This window comes from Passer domesticus, unplaced genomic scaffold, assembly GCF_036417665.1.
Source record: "Passer domesticus isolate bPasDom1 unplaced genomic scaffold, bPasDom1.hap1 HAP1_SCAFFOLD_44, whole genome shotgun sequence".
Taxonomy (NCBI): Eukaryota; Metazoa; Chordata; class Aves; order Passeriformes; family Passeridae; genus Passer; species Passer domesticus.
Genome location: NW_026990160.1, coordinates 667,329 through 675,359, shown reverse-complemented (window position 1 = coordinate 675,359; position 8,031 = coordinate 667,329). Strand labels below are relative to the sequence as shown.

At 54.0% G+C, this 8,031-nt stretch overlaps 1 long non-coding RNA gene across 3 annotated transcripts; it reads right to left on the bottom strand.

The window, feature by feature from the left end:
• Positions 1-3,109: 3,109 nt before the first annotated feature.
• Positions 3,110-5,646, bottom strand: LOC135292778 (uncharacterized). Of its 3 annotated transcripts, none has more exons than XR_010354941.1 (4): positions 5,383-5,645; positions 4,825-4,938; positions 4,032-4,197; positions 3,110-3,502 (listed from the first exon to the last, which is right to left on the bottom strand). It is a non-coding gene; the product is annotated as an uncharacterized LOC135292778 (long non-coding RNA). The 3 variants fall into 3 exon arrangements; XR_010354940.1 differs by lacking the exon at positions 3,110-3,502 and having other exon boundaries at positions 3,853-4,197; positions 5,383-5,481; positions 5,569-5,641; XR_010354939.1 differs by lacking the exon at positions 3,110-3,502 and having other exon boundaries at positions 3,853-4,197; positions 5,383-5,646.
• Positions 5,647-8,031: the final 2,385 nt, after the last annotated feature.

Below are 8,031 nucleotides of genomic sequence, written 5' to 3'. Positions count from 1 at the left end.
GTCGCTCCCTCTGGCGCTGGGGATAGCTGCTGCAGCCACAGGATGCAAACTCTCGGTGTTTCCCAGGTCCCAGTCTGGAGCAGGTGTGAGTGGTTCCAAAAAGGGAAAGGAAAAACAGTCCAGGGAAAAATCTGGACTGCTTAGCTAAACTGACTAACAAGCAGAAGCCAAAAAGCAAAAGCAAAGCAGGAGCAGAGCAGAAGCAAGAGCAAAGCAAGCAACAGAAAGCAAAGCAAAAAGCAAAAGCTGCACTATGTACTGCGCCGTCTGTCTGTCCTGCCAGCCGTGGGGGAGCAGGCTGATAACAAACCAAAACAAACCTTGCTCTTCAGAGCCAGTCGTGAAGGCACAGTACGTAATATCCAGCATTAGCAGAACACACGACTGGGGATGCAAGCATCATCACCTCACCCTAGGACAAGTTCTTCTTCTAAGCCTTCTGATGTTTACATTCTTGTAGCAAACTTTCTCACACACTTTATGCAAATAACGTATTGTTATGCATTCTTTTCTGCAGGAGGAGAAATTTGATGGACTGTTGGTTTGTCCAGTGTCATTGGAGAGGTGGCACTTTCACCCTCCAATCCACTGTCACTTTTGGAAATCTGTAAATGTTGGAGTCAGAAATTCAACTGCCCTCTTTTTTACCTTGGAGAGATGCGTGTCTGTGTTGTTTTATTTCATGTCCTATAGTGACACTCCACAACCTGATGTAGTTATAAAGTGGGGATGCATGTCAGGGCCTGGCACAAGCGAGATGGCTCTTGTGAAAACTTGTGCCCCGAGCCCTGGTCCGAGCCACATCTTTGTTCACAAACCTGTTCCATATGTAATGCATTACACAATCTCTTCATGCACATTCAACCCCTGGCCCCGCCTGTCCTCCCCTCACATGGCGATGAGATCCACGCCCTTCTGGGCACGCGTTGTTTCCTGTGGTGGTCACACTGGGGTCTTTGGTGGTCTCTGAGGCCGAAGGCTGTGGTCTTGCTCATGACTGAACTTTTGAACTTTTCTCCTGTGTGCGTGCACTGTGGTCCTTTGGTGCTTATCTGAGTACGTCTGTTGGTTTGGATCAGCTTGGAGACAGAGGAGCTCCTTAGTCTATGGTTCCTGCATTCCCTGGTCTTCTCCTGGTGTTATGAGTAAAACATTCATCTGTAGCTATGATATTTTATTAAATAAATATCATATTTTTCCCCTCCTGAGGAGCTGAGGGCCTCAGGAAAGAAATGTAAACAATAACTCTCTGCTGCTGTGGAATGCAACAGGTGCATCTTCCATTGGTCCATGTGGATTGTTTTCACTTGATGACCAATCACAGCCAACTGTGTTGAGCCTGTGAGCAGTCACAAGATTTTTGTTATGCATTCCATTCTATTCTTCTTCTTTGTAGCCTTCTGGTCATTTTTTCCTCTCTGTTCTTTTAGTGTAGTTTTAATGTAGTATTTTAATAGACTATATAATAAATCAACCTTCTGAAATGGAGTCAAGCCTCGTGTCTCCACACCTGGTGTGTTCACCCCCACAAATTATCCATTTTTTTTTTAAGGCTGCAAAGTTAAACAGGTTGGGCCAGTTGTTGAGAGTTGAAGTGTTGACTATTTCTTGTTGATAGCTTCATGTTGCAATCACCTCTTATTAATAGTTTTTCTTCAATTACCTGTTAATGGTTAGAAATCAAGCGCAATTGCCCCCCTGCTGCTTCACCAGAGCCTGCAGGTAGCAGGGTAGAGGGGGTGACGTCAGAGCTAGTATGCAGATGAGAATGCATTTCACCAAAGTTTGCAATTTTACAGGAAAAGAAACCCTAAAAAAACAAGTCAACATGGAATTAAGAAACCTAAGTAATGTCTAAATGTGAGGAACTTAATCCAGTATCTGCTAAGATCCTTTTTACTCCTCACCCTAACCTGAAAGGATGTCAGCTAGAAAGAGGACCTGAAATGTTAGACCAAAAAAGCAGAATTCCCACTACTCCCTCGAGGACGGAAGCCCCAGCTCTGCCTGCATACCAGCGGACACAGCTGCATCATCCTCCTCCTTCGTGCCACTCCTGGGAGCAGCGGGGGTGCGGGCGACCTGTCGTTTCTCCCCAACCTGAGCTGAATATTTTAATAAAGGCATTATAAAGGAGAAAGATCTCCTGCCCTATTTATTACGCTGGTATTGTCCTTCATAGCAAGAAGCTTCAGATATCTGCATTTTCCTATGCCCTTTGTACCATGGCAGACGTTTCTTAAGTAAAAGGTTAAAATTCAACACATAATTCTACAATTTAAAATTTAAATGCTTAGTCCATATATTGCTAACTTAATTGAACCCCCCAAAACCTCCATTTCAACAGCAACCCCTGCCTGGCTTCTGCCTGCCCACACCGTGGGCATCCACGGCTCCTCCTGGGCATGGAGCTCAGTCAGTGCTGGTGCTGGGTGGGCTTTGCTGCTGCTGCCACCTGGACACTGGGGTGACCGCTTGTCCTAGGCTGCAGTGTAAAGATGTATTCTAATGCCATCCTGAAGAGCTGCTGAAACCAGGAGGGGCATTGTTTCTTCCTTATCTCCTGTTAATGGGCCCATCAATGTCTTGCCACATGAGTCAGAGATAACTCCCTCCCAGAGCCATTTCTGTTTCATGGCTAATCAAGGACCCACAGCATGAGGCAGAATGATATCAGCCAACTGTGAGATGCTCTGCCCATGGGGGAGGAGCTAAGCATCCCCAGCTGGATATAATCTGGGTTTTGGGACACAACAAGCAGTCTTTCCACTGGATTCCCAGAGGAACATCTGCCCTTACCCACTGCTTTTCCAGAGGATGAGAGCTAAAAGATGGTTTCTACAGGATCACCACTTCCAAAAGTCCATTTCATCTGGACTGCTACCACCACCCTAACTAGCAGGGTGTCAGCAGGCTGTATTCTGAGCCTGTCAGTGGTTTTTCTTTTGTATTATTGCATATATTTTGTGTTTTTTTCCCTTTTCCTAATAAATTGTATTTCTGACTTGGAGTCTCTCACTGGTTTTGCTTTCAAACCACAACACAGATCCGTCTCTTTATTTGAACAGAGGAATTGGCCATTGCCTACCCTGCAAGCGGGGGGGGGGAGGGCGGGGAGGGTGGGGTGGGGTGTCACCTTCAGTGTTTCTTAGAGGGCAAGGCCAGAGGGCTCAGGGGCAGAGGAAGGGATGTGTTGGTCTCAGGAAGGGCTGGAAGGTGCTGGGTTGGTCCTGGGGTCTCTAGAGGAACTCGGGTTGGCTGGGATGGGACAGACAGAGAAAAAAAAAGGGATGAAGGCAGCTTGGGGAGGCCCATGGGGAGAGCAGGTGGCAGTGGGATCTATGGGGCAATAAGAGGCTTCCTCGTAGACTGTTGTTCTGGGGTCCTCTTCACAGAACACTTGAGAGGGCTGTCCAGGCTGTTCCTGCTGCTGGAGGAGCTGCTCACGCTGTCTGGCTGTGAGGTGCAGCCACCGTCTTCCAACTCCTGTCCCGAGGTGCTCCTGTGCAGAGAGGAGGTGGCGGAGGCCCCAGCTGCCAGTGGCACACAGGGACCCTCGTGCACAGCAGGGCCCAGAGCTGGCAAGGCTCCCCAGCACGGCTGGAGCTGCTGGCACAGCTGGGCCCAGCTGGACAGCTGCCCCTCAAGGCCCCGGCCAGCAGGGCACGGCTCTGGGCAGGGTCCCTGGCCAGGAGCGGGCCCCAGAGCGCCTCTGCCTTTCAAGGGCAATCTCGGCCCTGCTCTTTCTCCGCCCCACCTCCCTTGCCTCTGCCCTGTGCCCTTGGGGCTGCTCTTGGCCAGGCAGCCTCAGTGGGAGCCAGCTCTGGCTGCAGCCCCAGCGGGGCCCCCAGGACAAGGCCCAGCAATTGAGAGGCCAATGGAAGCACTGGGCAGCAGCCGAACCCTCAGCAGAGTTGTTTGGACAATCATGGACTGGCCACAACTCCACTGCAGCCTCAATGGGAATGTTCCCCGTCCAAATTAGACTTCCAAAACATGTTGTTTGAGGGGGAGAGCAACAAAACACTCACTGTTTTCTCTTCCAGGAATACCCGATTCCAAAGCAGTACAACATGAACACAAGCCCCAAACAAAGCACACTTGCCAGTAACAGTAGCCAGCAGCCTGTTCCCTGACAGAAACCCCTTCTGAGGCCATCCTGGGCATTGGGAACAGGTCTTGTGGTGCCGGCTGCATCTGTGGGAGCGATGGGGAGTGTGAGCCCGTGCTGTGCTGCACTGCTGAGATGGCAGCACGGTGGATACGGGCAGGACGTCCTCTGTTTCCCCAAAGCTGGGGCCTGCAGGCACCCTGCCCGCCCTTGGCACAGGCTGTGCCACCCAACAAAGCCCAGCAGGCCGGGAGGAGAGCCCGGGGGCAGCGCAGCTGCTTGGGCAGTGGCTGCTGCCAGGGACAGGGGCCAAAGCCATCCCTGAGCAGCCACTGCCACCCCTGGCCCTCCCTGCCCCCTGACAGCTCCCCCAGCCCCAGGGGACAGGCTCAGGCCCTGTCAGGACCCAGCACAGCCCCTGCCCAGTCGGGAGCCAGGGCTGGCTCTGGCCCTGGGCTGGCAGCAGGGCTCCCGCTCGGGGCTGCTCCTGTGCCTTGGGCCTCTGGGCACTCAGGGCCAGCTCCGCAGCAGCTGCAGCGCCAGGGACGTTGCTGCACCAGTCCCGTTTCCCCGGGGCTCTGAACCAGCTCCAGAGGCCTGGAAGCCCAGGCACCTCCAGCTTTGGCTGCTGCCGGGCCGGGCAAGGGCAGGCCCTGGGGGAAGAGCTGCTGCCACACAGCCCCGGCCAGGGCTGAGCCCGGCACAGCAATTACCTGCTGTGCCTGTGCCCGTGTCTGTCATTGCCTTCCTTCCTGCAGCTAGGGCTGCCAATGAGCCACTGCTTCTCCCTGGCTGTTCCTCCTCCTGAACAGCCTTTTGGTCCATCACTTGAAAAAGGAAAAAAGGGACAACAGGAACAAATGGAAATATTCCCCACTGGGGAGGTGGCACCTTCAGGAGGCAATGCTTGTCTAAGTCACAGGTAAAGATCAGGAAAAAGCCCAGGTAATTGGGGCTGGGCCAGTGCACTCCCTTGTGCAAACAGCTGCACTGCCTGATCTTCTCACAGACTGGGAAATGGCAGGGGATCTCAGGCCCACGGTACAGTTGGGGCACCCTGTCAGCTGATGCCAAATTCCATCCTGCAGAGGCTGGGGAGGAATTGCAGCCAGGCCAGGCTGGGAAACAGCCGTGCAGGGCGTGAAAGTAGCAGCGGGGCAGCGAGGCTGCCATGGATCCCTTCCTGCTGTGCCGGGCACGGCGTGTCCTGATGTGCAGCCAAAGCCCCCGGCTGCTGAGACCCAAGGGAAGCACGAGGGAAATGCACCCACCTTGTCCTCCGGGTGCTTCCTTCTGTGTTTCTCTCAGGAATTCATCTGCCTCATGAGACTTTTTGGCTGCAGTATCTTGGGTCTTTCCTTTTGGAGGACCTTAAGAGAAAGTGGTTCCATTTCCCAGGAATGGATCCCACAAGGGGAGGGCTCAGCCTGTGGGGTCAGCAGGGACACACTACTCACCCCTGCCATGGGAGCTGGGTTGGGGCCAAGCATCCAGCCCTGGAGCTGAAGAAGTCCTCCCTGCAGACACACCTGTAACTCAACAGCCACAGAAGCTTCTGCCATCTCTGCTGATCTGCACGGGCACCACTGAGCCGCAGGAGCGGTGAGGGGATTGTGCAGGGCGAGGGCACACACATGCATGGTTCTGTGCTGGCACCTGCAGCAATGCCTCCGTGGCCAAGTTTGGGCTCTGAGCTGGCAGCTCTCCCAGGGGAAAGGCCTTGACCTACCCTCAGCATCTCCCAGAGCCTCCGTCCTGGATGTGGGGCCTTCACCAGCAGGTTCAGCTGCAAAGAAAGGCAGGACAGAAGAGCTCCTGTGGCACTGCAGGAGATCCTCAGGCTGCCCACAAAGCTCAGCCCCGGGGCACAGCCCTGGGCCCGGCCCCTTCCCTCTCTGCTCTTCTCTGTGTCTCCATAGAGCACATGGTAGGACACACTGGCATTGCACACGGGAAGAAGATTGAAAGCTAAATGCTCCTTCCTCCCACTGACAGCAATCCTGTGGGATCCCTCAGGGCTCCAGAAGGGAGCAGGGCAAGATTCTCAGAATCCCTCAGCCCTTCCATAATGTTAAGGGAAATGGCTTATGAGTGAGCTCTTGTCTCATTGACACTGATTATTCTGTCAAGAAAGCCACATGGAGGAATAGACTCCAGCATCCTCCAGGAATTTCAAGCCATTTTCCGGCAAGGCTTCAAAAAAATCAAAGTCATGATTCCAGTCTAGAAGGGAGCAGATATCAGAACGATATCAGTGGCATTCTAGGATCCCCTTCTGCCACAGGGAACTGGGCACTGCCAGGGGGTCGGCTAAGGCCATGGGAGCCAGATGGGAATGGACATGGCCAAAGGTGCACAGGGGCCTAGGGAGCTCTGGGCTGGCTCCTGGTCACTCTCCACACTCTTTCCCTGCCCTCAGCAACATCCCTGCTAGGGGTGGCTGGAGCACCACAGGGCCCCGGGGCTCTCTCCTTCACATACAAAAGAAATCCTCCCTAAAGCCCTGGGGAAAACGGCAGGAGGCATTGCCAGAGCTATCCCTCCCTCCCTCTGTCCCTCCTGCCCTCCTTCTGTGGGGACAGCTCCCACAGCCCAAGGGCAAACAGCCAGGCCCTCTCAGGACACACTGGAACCTTGCTCTCCCCCTCTGTCCTTTCCCCACCGTGGGCACCCCGTGCAGTCACTGCCAGGTTTCAGGACATGTCTCCCATGGAGGGACCCCAGCAGGACTGCTCAGTACCCGAGTGCCCTGAGCCTGCTCGGGATAATTCCCCTGGGCTGTGCTGCTCTAGTCCAGGCTGTGCCCGCACTGCCAAGCAGCAGAGAGGGCAGCTCAAGCCTCAGCAGGGCTCAGGCGCAGAGGCACAGCAATTACCTCCTGTGCCTGTGCCTTGTACAGCCTCCCTTCCTGCAGCAGAGGCTGGCACGGAACCACTGCTTCCTCTGGGAAGTGCTTCCATGTGCACAGGCTCTCCTTTCATTTCTGGAGAATGGGAAAGAGACAGCTGGATCAGATGGAAACATTCCTCACTGGAAATGGGGTAGGGGACAATTTCAGGAGGCATCACTTGTGAAAGGAATGGATAAGGATCAGAAAACACCCAGGATTTTAGGACAACCCAAGGCTGCTTCCTTCATCAAACAGCTCCAACATCTGATCTGCCTGGACACCAGGAAATTGCAGAGGATCTGAGGGTGGGCATGGAGTATGGTGCAATTAGGGCTGCCTATCAGCTGATGCCAAATTCCTTCCTGCAGAGGCTGGGCAGAAGCTGCAGCCAGGCCAGGCTGGGAAACAGCCCTGCAGGGTGTGAAAGCAGCAGCGGGGCAGCGAGGCTGCCATGGATCCCTTCCCGCTGTGCCGGGCACAGCGTGTCCAGATGTGCAGCCAAAGCCCCCGGCTGCTGAGTCCCAGGGACAGCACAAGGGAAATGCACCCACCTTGCTTTCTCTGCAGACGTTCCTTCAGCATTTGCCACATGATTTCTAATGGGTCCTGGAATTTCTTGCCTGCCATGTCTTTGGTCTCTCCTATCGTAGGACCTTAAGAGAAAGTAGTTCAATTTCCCAGGAATGGATCTCACAAAAGCAGGGCTCAGCCTGAGGGGTCAGCAGGGACACACTACTCACTCCTGTGATGGGAGCTGGCCTTTTGTGCAGCATCCAAGGTAGGAGTTGGTAAAGTCGTCCCTGCAGACACATCTGGAACACAACAGCCACAGAAGCTTCTGTCACCTGGTCCTGACCAGTCAGTCAAACATTACGCCTTGGTGGAACAGTGAGAACATACCTGCAGAATGCCCAGAGGGTTTCACAACTTCATAGCGCCAGGCTAACGGAGAATCCTTCCCAGCATCCCAGTCTGGAAGAAAACCAAGATGAGAACTGTTTCCGTTGTGTGCCAGGGCTGGCTCTGGCCC